Source organism: Bidens hawaiensis, unplaced genomic scaffold, assembly GCF_021521415.1.
Source record: "Bidens hawaiensis isolate Kalapana, Puna unplaced genomic scaffold, B.hawaiensis_p1.1 tig00012490_1, whole genome shotgun sequence".
Taxonomy (NCBI): Eukaryota; Viridiplantae; Streptophyta; class Magnoliopsida; order Asterales; family Asteraceae; genus Bidens; species Bidens hawaiensis.
This window is the reverse complement of record NW_027492024.1, coordinates 73625-91085: the sequence shown is the minus strand read 5'-3', so window position 1 is coordinate 91085 and position 17461 is coordinate 73625. Positions and strand designations below refer to the sequence as shown.

General features: G+C 39.9%; 1 pseudogene; it reads right to left on the bottom strand.

The window, feature by feature from the left end:
- Nucleotides 1-2606: 2606 nt before the first annotated feature.
- Nucleotides 2607-4462, bottom strand: LOC143541300 (F-box protein SKIP2 pseudogene; annotated as a pseudogene).
- Between the last annotated feature and the right edge of the window lie 12999 nt (nucleotides 4463-17461).

Genomic DNA, 17461 nt, shown 5'->3' with positions numbered 1-17461 from the left:
AAGAAAACCGTAAACGATAGGTCTCCCGTGTTCATCTAATGGATCCATGAAAACTTCGGAATAGGCCGAACAAAGCGGTTAATGATTCACACATACAAATAAACAGCCAAGTAAACGTCCATAACACATGGGGTCTTGCGCACATAAATTTCATAAACAAGTTTAAGACTCAAGTTGTACGAACACATGAACATCCCAAAACGTTAAAAATAAAAGGGGATTAAGTACGAGATTACTCACTTGTAAACGGTGCGTTGAAAGATAAGCAAGAATCCAAATTTTAAACAAGCACAAGTTAACCTATAAATAAGAGGTTATTGGTTTAATGATTGGTTTTTAAGTCTTGAATATATGCAGTAAGTATCGATTTTTGTTAGTTAAACAAATTAAAACAAAATATATATATTTATATTTACCGAGATCTGGGCAGGACAGAAGAGAAGACGGAGGCAAGGAGAGGAGTTGGAGCTGCTGCTGAGGAACTAGGGCAGAGAGCAAAGGGAGAGAGATTTGGGGAGTGTTTGAGTGTAGTGTGTGTAGTGTAAATAACAAGAAATTAGCTTAATTTATAGGAAAAACCCAAGGGAACACCATCCCTTGAAAAGGGGAAAAGATCTCATCAAATCAAGCAAAAGATATTAAAAAAAAGCACAAGAAAACAAAAGCAAAAGATATCAAAAGATATGCCGGCAGCTGCAGGGGATGGGGAAAGGCTGACAGGTTACAGATCAAAGCATGGGAGGTGTCAGATAAAACACTGTTCAAGACATGCAAAAGAAGATTTCAAAAGATTATGTCAGTCACTTTTTCTGTCAACCAATAGGATTGGTGCGCATGCTGCGCCGAAAGTGGCTTTTCGGACAGATGTCGGAACTGACCTACAGTGCTCATACAAAAGATAAGATATTCAAAAGCATACAGGCTGACCTAAACTGAAGAAAAGACTTAAGGTCTAGCGCGAGAAGACTCGAGCGCGCGCGCGGGCGAAGGCAGACAGAGAACAATCCTTAGCGCGCCGCGGGAAGACTATAATCCTTAGCGCGTCGCGGGAAGAACTACAATTCTTAGCGCGCCGCGGGAAGAACCATAATCCTTCGCGCGCCGCGGGAAGAACTACCATTCTTAGCGCGCTGCGGGAACAGTTCGCCTCGCGTATCGCAGGAACAGCTGGTCTTCGCGCAGGCTTCCTTGTAAGGAGTCTGGCGCGTGGAGCTGCGCAGACATCCTTAGGCGGGAAGAACCAAAGGACAAGCAAAGAGTTAAGAGAAAAGGAGTTCAAGGCTCAAAGGTTAAGCAGAGGGGCGGGACGGCGACAAGAGATACAAAGGGGCGGGACGGCGACAAGAGAGGAAAAGGGCGGGACGGCGGAAAGGAATTATTATTATTATCAATATTATTATTAGCAAGTAATATAAAAATTTATATGATTTATTTAAATGTTAAATCTACCACGATTAATAATCAAATTTTAAATCATAAAAGGAATCGGATTCGAAAACGGGTACCTGGGTCGGGTCGGATCGGGCAGTTGTCACATGGTCGACCATGCAAGCCAAGTCAGCTTACACTGGATTGATTAGACTGATGAATGGTTCAATCATTCTTTACCCAAGTTAGACTTTGAGTGCTTCAAGGTACATATAGTATTCCACTGTTTTAGAAACTTTAGTCTATCTGAAAATGGTGTGGGTGTTGGTAAAATATTTTCAACAAGCATACGTATGTATTTGAGTCTTAAAAGAAAACAAAAGGAAAACTCTGATCCGGGTGCATCCTCTCTTGTCGAATCGATCGTGCCCGTGCTCGAGTCCGAGGGCGATGTGACGGTTTTGATTGAAGCATTTTGCACTTAACATCACCACGGGCTGGTTGAGTCGCCCTGTACTATCTTGTTCCGTGTGTGTAACTTGGTACGGTACCAATAAAGGACCACAACCAGACAGGATTCACAACAAGGGGCTAAACATATGCACGGTCAGGCTTTAGGGTTCGCGAGGGGTCATATAACAAATAGATGTGATGATTCAAACAAAAATGGTCAGCTGCAAACCGGATATAAGGCCTGATAACACCAAAAATTGAAGAGTCGCCGTGGGCCGGTTGAGAGTCACCCTGTACTATCTTGGTTCGTGTATATTGGTACAGTACCAATAAAGGACTACGACTAGATAGGGTTTGCAACAGGGGGCTATAACGTATGCATGGTTGAGCTTCAGGGTCTGCGAGGGGTCATATAACGGATAGATGTGATGGTTCAAACAAAATGGTCAGCGGCAAACTGGATATAAGGCTGAAAACACCAAACCCAACACATCACCATCTTTACAAGCAACTTACGTCCAATTCCTTTAAACAAGCTATTTAAGGTCATGCTTTTGAGTCACTCTTCCAACTATGCCTCACCAACTGAGTTTTTACCCAACTCTTCAAGAAACAGGGTTCCACACATTGTGATTGTGTGTTGTATCTAACATACATACCATCAAAGTAGGACACCTAAGAAGTGCAATATGGGTAATATGAAAAACTATTACTATAATAGGCTAACAAACAAGCCTAATTGTTAAATTCCAACCATATGTAAGATGAAAAGGAAAGCGAATTAATTGATCAAGATCAAGAAATTGTAATCATAAATAGATAAAAATGTAACATATCTCATTTGTAAGACGAAAAAGAAAGCAAATAAATTAACATAGTCTTGATCTTAGAAGTTACAACACATAAACTTGACTATGGTATGATTAGTTACCATTAGAGCTGCTTTGACCAACTGACCACCTCCTGAAAGTGCTACTCACAAATCCCCTGCCACCAAGAAGCCCAAACCGCGTCTTAAAGATGGACCCTCGACCACTAGAGCTAGTAGCCAACGACTCCTGGTTCATTGCAGCCGGTGACTCAATTGGCTGGTCCTCTCGTGCACCACTTTCACTGATCGTTACATCCACATTCTCACCTTCAACCGCGCACACATCCAAATTAACCACCAAAGACCCTCTTTTAGACTTTAACCAATCCCCAACTTCACCGGTCACATTCCTACACTTCTTCACCTTAATCTTAACCAAATTCGGACACCCGAAAGCAAAAGCCCCAATCCCTTCATCCGAAACCGGACACCCTTTAATACAAACCTTCTTCAACGCAACACATTTCGACGCAATACAAAAAATCTCACCATCCGATATCGTATCACTCCCACACAAAGCCAATCGTTCCAACTTCTTACAATTCATCGCAATAGCTTCCAAACTTATCGAGCTTGGGTTCACACCAATCAAAACCAGCTCCTGAAGATTCACACTATGTTTCGCAATCGCAATGAGCGCCTCATTCCCTATCCTATTCGTCTTCCAACCGTCAATATGAAGCTTCCTCAACAACTTACAACTCCCCGCGACATTAACCACGCCAGTATTAGTACAATCCGGAGTCTTAACAATATGCAAAATCTCCAAATTAGAACAATTAGCTAAAGCCGATAAACCCGAATCACTCACTTGAACCCTCTCCAAATGAACCTCAACCAACAACCGATCCGAATCCGAACCCACAACCGATTCCAACAGCTTATCCCAATCACCTAAACATCTAAGCAACTTCAACGTTTTCAAATTCTTCGAACCCGAAATCAACGGGCCGAATAACTGACCGTTATAAAGCTCCTTAAGCAGTATAGATCTAAGCGAATTACCGACCGCACCGGGACCGATAACCTCCGGCGGTCCACCGTCGGTGATGCCACGTAAGCGCTTAACCGACAACTCTTCAAGCGAATAACAATTATCAAGCAAGGCGTTCATACCTTTGGCGCCAACAGTACACGACCCACATGAAAATTTCTTCAATTGCTTGCAGTTCTTAGCCAACGCCGCCATACCCAGATCGGTGATTTCACGGCAGTCGCGAAGCTTCAGGCGCGTGAGTCTCCGGCACCGGAAGGATATTAAAATCAGACCGTTGTCGTCAATACTAACGGATCTACGGTCACATCGTAAGGATAGTTTTGTAACGGAATCGAACCGTGAAAACAGTGAAGGAGTAAACGGAACGAGTTCCGACTGGGCGTTGAGACTGAGGCGGTGGCGGCTTTGGCCTTCGACTAGTAACCATCGTCTGGAAACCAGCGAGCAACGTTTCCGGTCACCGGAGCTTAGAAACTGGAAAATTAAGGCTAAACAATCGTCGGGTATATCATAAGTGTAATCAACGGTTGAATCGGGAAATCTGAGAGATGGGTTTTGGTCGGAGTGGGTGAAATCGGGCATCTCCGGTAAGATGGTGACGCCGGCGGCGGCGATTGGGTGGAGGAAGATTGGCCCATCCAGGTGGAAATTGAAATGGAAATGGAAATGGAAATGGTCAGGTTTTAAAATATTATTTTTGGTTTAATTGTTTGTTTGGTTGGGTTTATAAATTTATTATTATTATTTATAAATATGGATATGTGTGAGTGGGTGGAAAATGGGTTTGAATGATCGACCGGCCCGACGTCAATTGGAATATTATTATTATTATTATTATTATTATTATTATTAATAATAGATTTTTAGAACACGTATTGAACTTTGACTTTCAGATAAACCGGAGAACGGGTCATTTGAATTTTCGTTTTTGGGTTTTTTGGGTGTTGACCGCCATTGTTTGTATCAATTCAAAAAAAAAAAGGAATTAATTAGCAAGTTATGAACGATTAATACGTAATTGTGGTATTGATAATTAAAAAATAAAAAACATCTAATTATCTATTAAAGCAATAAGCTTTAAGTCCATATACCCCTTTCTATTGGTTGATTCTCATAGTTTCCATTTATATCAATTCATTCTCTAATTTCAAGTTAATAAAATAAATCAATAATATATTAAATTAATATTCATCAATGCTATTAAATTATTATCTTTCCTCTTTCCTTTAATATTTAATTTTTCATTTTTAATACTTAAAGAATAAATAATAATGTAATATTTAATATTACATTTAGCTAAAAGTGTAAATTTAGATTAATTAAATACGAAATATTATTTAGTTGTAGCTTGAATATGAAATATTTAAGTATTCAAAAATGAAAAAAGTCAAGACAATAATACGAAATATTTAGCTATAGTTTGTATACCAAATATTCAAAATTTCTTTTTGAAAATTTAATTATTTTTTGTTGATTTCATTCACCACCTTTGTTATTTTTTGCTTGATTTCATTCACCACATGTGTTAATTTATAAATAATATATAATAAATAATTTAATTAATTATTTGTTATTTAATCAATAGAAGAGATTACGGATAATATATATATATATATATATATATATATATATATATATATATATATATATATATATATATAAAATATAGAGATACCGATATAAAATATTATAATTGTGTTAAAATATTATATTATTTAAATTTAAATAAAATAAATTAAATATGTCAAATTCTAAAAGAAATTAAGGAAATTAGGAAAGGATGACCCATTTTATTAAGGTAAGGTTTAATTACGGATTTGTAAATATTTAAATTTGATATTCCCTCCTTCCTATTTGAATTAAGTTTTACTATAATATATAATAAATAATTTAATTAATTATTTGTTATTTCATCAATAGAAAAGATTACGGATTTAATATAGAGATACCGATATAAAATATTATAATTCTGTTAAAATATTATATTATTTAAATTAAATTTGTCAAATTCGTAAGGAAAATAAGGAAATTAGGAAGAAATGACCCATTTTATTAAGGAAATTACGGATTTGTAAAATTTTAAATTTGATATTCCCTCCTTCCTATTCGAATTAATTATTGTCTAAATTATGGTCTAAATTTGAATGTAAATTTTATTTAATTAACAATCATTAAGTTTTATTATAATTACGTTAGTTGACCCATTGACCCATTGACACACTGATTTCATTACAATCATTTACTTTTAAGAATTAAAATACAATATCATTTTCACTCATTCACTTATTATTTAGCGGTTTCTCTAATAAAGACACCGCCCCCCTAAAGCCCAACATGCTTTGGCGAGTGCCCTTTATAGTGGAATCATCAAGAGTTTGGAAATGAAGTTTGATTTATCCCCTCTGTTGGTGCATAAATGTCAGTAGTTCATATGTCTAGTGTCTGTAATCGAGTCTGTAATATTGTTTATGTATTTGTTTGTTCAAAGCGAAGTTGTTGACAAGTTCGCTTAGGCGAACTTGTTAACCAAGCGAAGTTGTTAACAAGTTCGCCTAGGCGAACTTGTTGAACAAGCGAAGTTATGGACAACTTCGCCTGAGGCGAAGTTGTCGTGTATTTATATAGGTTACGGATTACTGTTTAGAAAGTAGTTCGAGTTCGTGTAAATCAGTGAGTCAAGTGACGTGAGGTCGAGAGTCTGTAACTGTGATTATATCACGTGTTGAGTTATTAATATAACGTGAGTTTGTTCGTATCGTATTCGTGTGTTCGTGTGTTTGTGTTCTACGTCCGTAACGATCTACACAGGGATTCCGCACCTGTGTATATCGGGATATCTCGTGTGATCCGTCCAGGGAACCTACAATTGGTATCAGAGCCTTTGCTCGATTGTGTGGTTCGTGATATTCACGCGGGTGTAGAATTCGTCCCGTTTCGACTATTCACGAGACGAGTTTTTGGTGTTTTTGCTCATTCTAGCCTCCTACCAGTGTGTTCAAGCCTTTAAACCGTCAAAAACATCGTTAAAATCCGATTTTCAGATCTGCAGAAAGTTTGAGTTCGTCAGGCGAAGTTGCTGTTCATCAGGCGAAGTTGCCGTCAGGATACGTAGGGTTTCGGCAAAGATATAAGGAGAAGCGAAGTTATTTACAACTTCGCCTACCTCCTCAACTTCGCCTAACTCAGCGAAGTTCTCCTCAAGTTCGCCTAGCTCAGCGAATTTTTCTTCAAGTTCGCCTACTTTCTAAGTTCGCTTACCCTAAGCGAAGTTATTCTCAACTTCGCCCAGTCACGCGAATTTAAGAAAGATCCAGCGAAGTTATTACTTAAGCGAAGTTATCCTTAACTTCGTCTACAGTACTGTTCAGAGGAAATTTTTAACTTCGCCTACTCAGAATTTTTTTCGGGTTTCTTAGTCTTCAAGAAGGATGTCGTCGATCAACATTTCGGAGCTTGTAAAGATGGAAGTTGAAGCGGGGTCAGCTACAAAGGCCCCAAGGTTGCTGAAGGGAACCTATTTTGTCGCTTGGAAGGATCGGTTCATACAATACGTTAAGTACCAGGATGCGAAAATGTGGGTATGCATCCAAGATGGATATATTCCACCAGTCATGGAGTATGAGGGTCGAGACCAAATCAAGAAATACAGTAAAATGGAAGAGAAGGAGAAAAAGATGTATGAAGCCGAAAGCAAGGCTCATGCTGCAATCACAATGGCTCTTTCACAGGAGATCCTCCATACGTTCAGAAAGTATACATCAGCTAGAGAGCTTTGGGAAGCTCTTGAGAACAGATTTGAAGGGAATGTAGGTATTCGGGCTTCAAAGATAAAGTTGCTCAAAACTCAATTTTCAGTCTTTAAGTACTTGAAGAACGAATCTCTTGATGATATTATCACTCGATATTATCATCTAATGACTGAATTGAGTAACTACTCCATTTCCTACCGAGAAGAAGAGATTGTGGAAAAGCTTCTCGATGCCCTCCCACCAAAATGGGAGATGTATACTGTGCTGATGAGGGAAGACAAGGACTTCCCTACTTATGATCTTGAAACCACTGTCAACAAGCTCAGAACTTTTGAGCTTAATATGGTCAGAAAAGAGACATCTATGGATCAGGTTCAAGATCCAGGCATGTACGGTGCTAAAGTAAACTCAAATTCAAGTTCAAAGACTGATTCTGCCGCCTACTACTCGAAGGGCGAGTCGTGTGCCAAGTCTTCACAAGAGGGGCATGTGTCAGTAAACTCAAATGGGGATGTTTGCTTTGTAGCCGGTGGATCAAGTGGTACTCAACAGACAGCAAGCAAGATTAGTGGATCTTCAAGTTCCTCAAGCAATAATTACTCTAAGATGCCAATGAGCGTCAAATCTGCTGAAGAGCAGTTTGGCCTCTATGCTTCGTTTATTGCTTCATATGAAAACTATATTCAAGGAAATGTGGTTGATCCAGCGATGCTGGATGAAGACTATGACCAGATTGATGCTGATGATCTGGAGGAAATGGATTTACAATGGCAGTTGGCCATGATAGTGAGGAGAGTGAAGAAGTTTATGAGAAAGACGGGGAGAAAGTTTGTTGGTGGCAGGCCAGGGTTCGACAAGTCTAAGGTGAGGTGCTATAACTGTCAACAAAACGGGCACTTTGCCAAAGAGTGCAGAAACGAGCGAGTTGAACGTGGTCTAGGCCGGTCTGCACAGCACACTGGGAGTAGTAAAGAAGTCAATGCCATGATGTCCAGAGAAGCAGGTGAATACAACTGGAACTTGCATTCGAATGAAACTAGTGAGCAGGCAAATATGGCTAAGGTTGAAAATGAAGAATGTGAGAAGATTACCGGAGAAGAGAAAGCTACTGGTAAGGAAAAAGCTTTCATGGCAGATAACAATGATCAACTCTCCGAGGTAAGTTCTAAACCTATTTGTACTAAATGTGAGAATTTGTCTGAGCAACTTGCTACCATAACTGATCAGTATGTTCGTTTAGATGCTGAATTTAAAACTCTTAAAGAAGATCATCACTTTATGAAAGCAAGAGAAAACAGTTACAAAGTTAAAATAAAAGCGTGTGAAAAAGATGTTAAAAGCTTAAAAACAAAACTTGCTGAAAAAATTGAAGTAATTGATCTAAGTTATGAGGTTTTAGAAGAAAAGACTAAACTGATTGCTGAACGAGAAAAACAGATTGCTGACCACGAGGTGAAAGTGGTGGAACTGAACTGAAAACTTGAGCAATTCAGAAATTCCTCTGCTATTCTTGATCACCTTGTTAGTGGTCAAGATTCCTTTACGAAGAGGGGAGGAATTGGTTATCACGAGGTTCCACCACCTTATAACCACAATTACACTTTTAACCCTAGTGTTCAGAAATCTGTTGATTTTGAAGTTCCTCAGACAGTTCCAATCAAGGTTACGAGTAAAGTACCAAGTGTTAGTAGTGGCGAAACGAGTTCGCCTGTTTCAAGTGTGAAAATTTCTGTTACGAGTCCAGTCTCATCAGATTCGGATAAGTTGTCCGAATCGGGTAAGACAAGAGAGAAGGTAGTGTTACCCACTGGTGGAGAAAAAGATAAAACCTATAAAAAGAGTACTCCACTCAACCCGTACGTCCCACCTTATGTGAGACGAACGGCCGGTAACACAGCCTCGACATCCAAAACAACCTTTGAAAAGAAAATGGAGCATAGGTGTTGTTTTAGGTGTAATAAGTTAGGACATCTTGTTGCAGATTGCCCTCTGACGCCGAAATTCAGAAGTGTGAGGCCTATTAAAACTGAGCGTAAGCCTAATGGTAATTTTAATACTGCTAAAAATGAAAACCCTTCAAAGTTCCGAAATGTAACTAATTCAGGTTTCCGCAGAAACAAACCTCAGTTTAACAATGCTAATAACCAAACCACAAGATATAATACTTTCAATATACATAGGTTTGGAAGGCATCACACTCAAATTCCAAGGAGATTTCCTAATAGGACTGACAGGAATTATCCAGATGCTAACTTTGGAAAGCAGAAGTACGGGATGTATAGATCCAAGACCAATTGGTCTTAGGTCCCTAGATTCTAATCCTTTGCTTTATTGTGCAGGAACAGTTGAACAGGGCTGCCCACAGTCTTTGGATTGTAGATAGCGGCTGTTCCCGGCACATGACGGGTAACAAATACTTATTGCACGACTTAAAACCTGTTCAAGGAGCGAGAGTTAGCTTTGCCGGTGAAAGTGGATGCAGAATTACTGGAAGAGGAACGATGTCCAATGGAAAAATGACTCTTGAGAATGTGAACTTTGTAGAAGAGTTGAAGCACAATCTGCTGAGTGTGTCGCAGATTTGTGATAAGGAGTACACTGTTCATTTCACGAAGAATGAGGCGATCGTGTTGAAGCCTGGTTTTCAGATACCAGACGAGTGGATAGTGATGAAAGCTCCACGTGATACAAATACTTATGTAATGGATATGAGGTCTACTGAAATGGTCACGGAAGAATCATGTTTAATGACGAAAGCAAGCGAATCGGAATCCGAACTGTGGCACAGGAGGATGGGGCACATTTATCTTCAGAAGATGAACCACACTGTCAGGAATGGACTTGTGATGGGCGTTCCCTTGAAAAGTTTTAACTTTGAAGACAAATGTATAGCATGCAAGAAGGGAAAACAACACAAGAAATCCCATCTCACCAAGAAGGTCAACTCTATTGCCAGTACTCTAGAACTGCTTCACATGGATCTCTTCGGTCCCGTGTATGCAAAAAGTCTAGGAGGTACTTCTTACTGCTTGGTGATCACTGATGACTACTCGCGATATTCGTGGGTATATTTTCTGAAATCGAAAGATGAGACGGCTCAAATGGTGAAGAATTTGATTACCAAAGTTGAGAACGTCATGGGTAAAACAGTTAAGTTCATCAGGAGTGACAATGGAACGGAGTTCAAGAATTTTGAGATGGAGATCTTCTGTCTTCAGAAAGGAATTGAACACCAATACAGCGCTCCGTATACTCCGCAACAGAATGGAGTGGCTGAAAGGAAGAACCGAACTTTAATTGAAGGGGCCAGAACTATGCTGGCAGATTCGAAGCTTCCTGTGATGTTCTGGGCTGAAGCAGTTGCTACAGCCTGCTATGTTCTGAATAGAGTGTTAACTGTTAAGAGACTTGGTAAAACGTGTTACGAGCTTATGCATGGAAGGAAGCCCAACTTGAGTGGTCTTGAACCATTCGGGTCCCCTTGTTCGATCTTGAAGACAAATTCTAAATTTGGCGAAGTAGCCGATGAAGGAATCTTAGTCGGTTATGTTGTTGGTACTCCCAACAGACGTGTCTTCAATACTTCGACCTGCAAGGTGGAGGTGGTGTGTAACACCGACATCACAAGTTACCAACCGCCAAAACCAAGCAATGGACCTGCTGAGCTTTTCGACTATGTTAAGCTTTTTAAGTCTTTTAACATACCGGATTTGGAAATTTCTGAAGAAGAAGAAAGAGTTGCGACGAAGATGATACTTGATGAGGAAGAAAATTTATTGCAAAGACAGCTGATTGATAAATGTCAACCTTCCTCATCAAACTCTACTGGTACCCCTGCTGCCTCGACTGAAGAAGAATTCATCAATCCTTTTCACTCTCAGCATGAAACAACCATTGACGAGCTCTCTTCTAACTTGGAAGATAATTTGCATGTCGATTCTGTTCCGACCACGAGAATTCATAAAGATCACCCTTTGGATAATGTGATTGGTGATGTGTCCTCAGGTGTACAAACGAGAAGTAGCTTGAATGAACACACCTGTGTTTATACAAGCATTAAGGAGACAGGAATAATTAATGAATGCCTGTACACCTGCTTTATAAGCCAGATTGAACCGAAGAGTTATCAAATGGCTTTAAAGGACAGCTCGTGGGTCGAAGCCATGCAAGAAGAGTTGGCTCAATTCGAGAAGATGGAAGTTTGGACTTTGGTTGAAAAACCAAAGAATGTGCATGCGATAGGCACAAAATGGGTGTTTAAGTGCAAGAGAGATGATAAGGGGATTATTATAAGAAACAAGGCGAGGCTAGTCGTTAAAGGTTTTAATCAACAAGAGGGGATTGATTATAACGAAGTGTTCGCTCCTGTCGCCAGGTTGGAAGCCATAAGATTGTTTTTAGCGTTTGCTGCTTATGAAAAGATGAAGGTGTTTCAGCTAGATGTGAAGAGTGCGTTTTTGAATGGGAAAGTTGATGAGGTTGTGTATGTTGAGCAACCTCCGGGTTTTCCTGACCCAGACTTTCCAAATCACGTGTACAGGTTGAGCAAGGCGTTGTATGGATTACATCAGGCACCTCGTGCCTGGTATTCAACTTTATCGGATTACTTGCTCCAGAATGGTTTTGAAAGAGGGAAAATTGATAGCACGTTGTTCTTCAAAAGAGATGGAAGCGACTTCCTGCTGGTACAAGTCTACGTGGATGACATTATATTTGCTGCGTCAAAAGTTTCCATGTGTCAGGAGTTTGAAGCCGTCATGAAGAAAAGGTTTGAAATGAGTGCTATGGGTGAACTAACTTTCTTTCTAGGATTGCAGGTTGATCAGAAGGACGGGATGTTCATTCATCAGACGAAGTATGTTCATGATGTGCTCAAGCGCTTCAAGATGGAGGACAGTTCTCCATATGATACTCCAATCTGCGTCAATCACAAATTGGGTGCTGAAGTAGACGGTGATGCAGATGTGGACCCAACTCAATATCGGGCAATAATAGGTTCTTTAATGTACTTAACTGCATCTAGGCCTGATATAATGTTTGCTGTTTGTCTTTGTGCACGTTTTCAGGCAAATCCAAAAGAATCTCATTTGAAAGGTGCAAAGAGGATACTGCGGTATCTCAAGGGCAAGCCGAAGCTGGGGTTTTGGTACCCGAAAGGAGGAGACTTGGAGCTAGTCGCTTACACAGATTCTGATTATGGAGGGTGCAATCAGAGTCGGAAGTCAACAACTGGAGGATGTCAGTTTCTTGGTGGCAGATTGGTGTCGTGGCAATGCAAGAAGCAGACTTCAGTCGCAATTTCAACCTGTGAGGCAGAATACATGGCAGCATCCAACTGCTGCTCTCAGGTTCTTTGGATTCAACAACAGTTGCGCGACTATGGTCTGAATTTCTTACTTACTCCTATTTGCATTGATAACACAGCTGCTATCTCAGTAACTAACAATCCCGTGAAACATAGTAAAACTAAACATATTGACATACGTCATCATTTTATACGGGATTGTGCTGAGAAGAAATTGATTGTGCTTGAAAAGGTGGATACGCTTGATAATTTCGCTGATTTATATACTAAAGCGTTTGACAAATCCAGATTTCAAAACCTTATTGAACTGAATGGGATGATCAATCCCGAGTAACCATGCTTTTCTTGTGATATTTAAAAAAAAAAAAAAAAAAAAAACGTCACTAATCGCTTAAAAAAATATCGGTTACATCAGTTTGAAGGACTTGTCTTCGGATATGTTTTGGTCCTCATTTTCTACTTGTAGATTTTGAGGATAGCCATTAACCAGATTACTGATAGTGACCGGGACGGTTTATGATGAGTTTTTCATTCTTTCGCTTAAAATTAGTCGATCATACTTAGTTAGAAGGACACATACTAGTATGTGGTCGGTCCAGCTGATCCATTGGATCTTCGGGATAGCCGTTTACCTGAAGACTTTGTATTGGTCGGGGCGATTAATGTTAAAATTTTGAAAGAAATGGGAAATGAAATTACTTTTCAAGTCTACTACTTCGTAAGAAGTTCATTTGCTATGTTTAACAGAAAATTGATCCAACCTTGGAAAATGATAGTTATACTGATTCTGTGTGCTTAACTAGTGAAGTTATTAGGCTTAAAAGGCTTTAGAACAGTCATTGTATGTCATGGTAACTTTTTAATGGTGCGTAAAAGTAGATGCGATACAAACTAAATTTACTTGATTTTACGTGGAAACTCCTTAAGAGTTTTGCATGTCTTCATATATATCTTTCCGAATGATATGCAGAAAAGTGATTACCCAGTCATACACGAGCCCATGTGTGTTCTGATTCCCGTGAAGATAGCGTTTCAAGAAACTGTAGTGATCCAGATTCGGGACTTGCAGTTGGTTTACTACTCTGAAGTCTATGTAAATTTGTGAATTATTAAAAAAAAAAAAAAACAATTTGAGTTATTGAAACATTCTATAGCTGAAGGTGTCAAGACTTCTCAATCTTAGAGTAAGAAGAAGAACGGGAAACAGATGAAGAGTACTTACAACTTAATCAGACACTATGGGTATAGGTCAATTAGGGGTGACTTGGGGAAAGCCAAATACGCTTTGAGGATAGATAGGAGGCATTAAAATCTCTGAGTTGTTGCCCACTTAAATTTTGAGGCTTAATCGAACCTAACTCGTATCACAGAAACGATGAAAACCACTTTAAGTTATACCTGCTTACAACCTGTCTCTATATGTCATAATACAGCTAAACACGGATCTATGTGACAGTCACGTAATTAGTATGATTCCTGTTCGGATCTTTTCTTAAAACGTGGTAGTCCCTAACTAGACTGAAATTTGATCCCTTATACTTTAAATTTTTTAAGTTTTTGTACTTAGATAGTTTTATGATTTTTTAACTGGTTACTTAGAATTGATCATGTCATTTATTTCTTAAAGGGAAGTTTTAAAGAGTTAATTGAAAAACGTTCAAATTATAAGGTTTGATTTTGTAAATATAGGCGATGTTGTTAAACAGGCGAAGTTGTGAATAACTTCGCCTAGGCGAAGTTATCCGTAACTTCGCCTGTATAACCCAGACCCTATATAAGGAAGTTCAACAGTCAAAACTGTTCATCACTTTTCAAAAAACAGCGAACTTATCCGGCGAACTTACTGATTTTCCGGCGAACTTATTGTTTATTTCGATTCCGAGTTATTTTCCCAGATTTCATTAAGATTCAAGGTTCGAGATGTCGATTTATCATATATTCCATGTTCATTCATGCTAATCAGGGGTCGTTTGGACCGATTTCGAAACCTCGGACCATCGGAATTTAAAAACCGATTTTCAAAACTTGTTTTTACGTGTTAAGAACCATTCTAATCGTCTAGAAAACCTTAAAACCATGTTTTTTGGGGTGCTTGATCTTCAAACTTAACCAAAATCCCAGATTTTCCGATGTTTGATTAACCTTACTGTCGCCGTTTCAGATTCAGGCGAAGTTAGGGTTTAGGCGAAGTTATCCGTAACTTCGCCTGAAGCTTAAGTTCGCCTGAGGCGAAGTTATCCGTAACTTCGCCTGAAACTTAAATTCGCCTGAGGCGATGTTGTGATGAGGCGAAGTTAACATTAACTTCGCCTAGATCATTTTTACTTAATATTAATTAGACGAACTTAAAGCTGAAGCGAAGTTGTTCCCAACTTCGCCTCATCTTTAACTTCGCCTATACAGAGTTTATCACAACTTCGCTCATGGTAACTAGCGAACTTGTGTTATTCATTAACGTTTATCTAACTTGGTTCGTTTGTTGCAGATATGGCTGCAGTAGCTGGTGCTGGAGGTGCAGGAGGAGACGATGGTGATAACCAACGGCAATTTTTTCCGGGTCACAATATGTACATCACCCTTGACCCGGAAGCGAGCGGCGTTGAGGATTACCGCGAGATTATTACTTTCCTCATACGCTCGAGGATTTTTCATGCTATCACGAACACTCTGCCGATATCCTTACCAAATATCGAAGACTTTTGGCAGACGGTAGAATACGATTGTCGTGTTGAGCCCCCGGTCATGCGAGCAACGGTGAACAATCAACAGGTTCAGTTCAATTCTGAACAGATTCGGGTGGCGTTACGGTTTGGAGAAGAGTCGAGGGACGACCCAACTGAGTTTGTGGCTCCGTTTCGTGATGGAGTGTTTCTCCGAATGGGCTATTCTGGTCCATTAGGCGATTCACAGAGACAGAAGGGTTTTCTACTTGGTCAGTGGCGCTTCCTTATGCACGTCATGATAGTTTGCATGTCAGGAAGGAAGGCGGGCACTGACGGTATGGGTGCGACCATGCAGTCCGCAATGACTGCACTGACTTACAATAAACGCTATAGTTTTAGTCAGATGGTCTTTTACGAGATTGACAGACAGAGAAGGGCGATGGCTCGGGAGCGGTTCATTATGTATCCACGTTTCATCCAGATGATATTGAACCATGTGGCTCCGAATCTACCTCAGAGACGACCGATCAGATACGTGGAATCAGTGAGCAAACGTATCTTTGCTCAATGCCGCACTTCGAGTGCGAGGAGCAACCCTGAACGTCGTCCAAGGCATACTCCACTGTTTGGGTTTTAAATCAACCCAGAGTATGTTCCTGCTGGTGGGGACGAGTTCAGAGATCCTCAACCGCGACAGGCAAGAGCAACTCAAGCTGCATCTGCTGTGCCCGTTGTGTCGGCTGCAGAGGATATAGATCTTGATGCTGTCTTTGGAGGTCAAGGTTATTTCGATATGGATCAAGTTGATACACATGAAGAGGTGCAGGTCTCTGCTGCACAGGGTTCGGGTGTGAGTGTTACTAGAGCAGCAACGTCGATGGCTGACTCAGATTTGGATGAGATCATGGATGAGGGGAGACGGTTGATGGTGTCTCGAGAGAGAACTTTTGGGAAGAGAAAGAGAACGGAGGATGATGATGAGTCAGAAGAGGAAGAAGATATACATAAGCTGATAAGACGATCAAGACGGGAAAGGACAGGTGCAGGTATGGGAGCTGGAGAGACTTCAAGGATGGTACGTTTTGCTCCGGCCTCACTGTCTGGTATGTCTATCGTTCCTACTTCTGTACAGGTTACAAGTACAAGCGCTGCGGATGTTTCCGTGGTGGCTACATCATCTGCTGGCATTCCATCTACCACTACTATCCAGATGTCGACTCTGGAGATTGTGTCTCTACCACCTCCAACGCTTACTCAGTCGGTGGTAGCTGCACGATTTGATGAGACTGGACTCGTAACAGAAATTTTCACACTTGAAACAGGCGAACTCGTTTCGCCACTACTAACACTTGGTACTTTACTCGTAACCTTGATTGGAACTGTCTGAGGAACTTCAAAATCAACAGATTTCTGAACACTAGGGTTAAAAGTGTAATTGTGGTTATAAGGTGGTGGAACCTCGTGATAACCAATTCCTCCCCTCTTCGCAGAGGAATCTTGACCACTAACAAGGTGATCAAGAATAGCTGAGGAATTTCTGAACTGCTCAAGTTTTCAGTTCAGTTCCACCACTTTCACCTGGTGGTCAGCAATATGCTTTTCTCGTTCAGCAATCAGTTTAGTCTTTTCTTCTAAAACCTCATAACTTAGATCAATTACTTCAATTTTTTCAGCAAGTTTTGTTTTTAAGCTTTTAACATCTTTTTCGCACGCTTTTATTTTAACTTTGTAACTGTTTTCTCTTGCTTTCATAAAGTGATGATCTTCTTTAAGAGTTTTAAATTCAGCATCTAAACGAACATACTGATCAGTTATGGTAGCAAGTTGCTCAGACAAATTCTCACATTTAGTACAAATAGGTTTAGAACTTACCTCGGAGAGTTGATCATTGTTATCTGCCATGAAAGCTTTTTCCTTACCAGTAGCTTTCTCTTCTCCGGTAATCTTCTCACATTCTTCATTTTCAACCTTAGCCATATTTGCCTGCTCACTAGTTTCATTCGAATGTAAGTTTCAGTTGTATTCACCTGCTTCTCTGGACATCATGGCATTGAC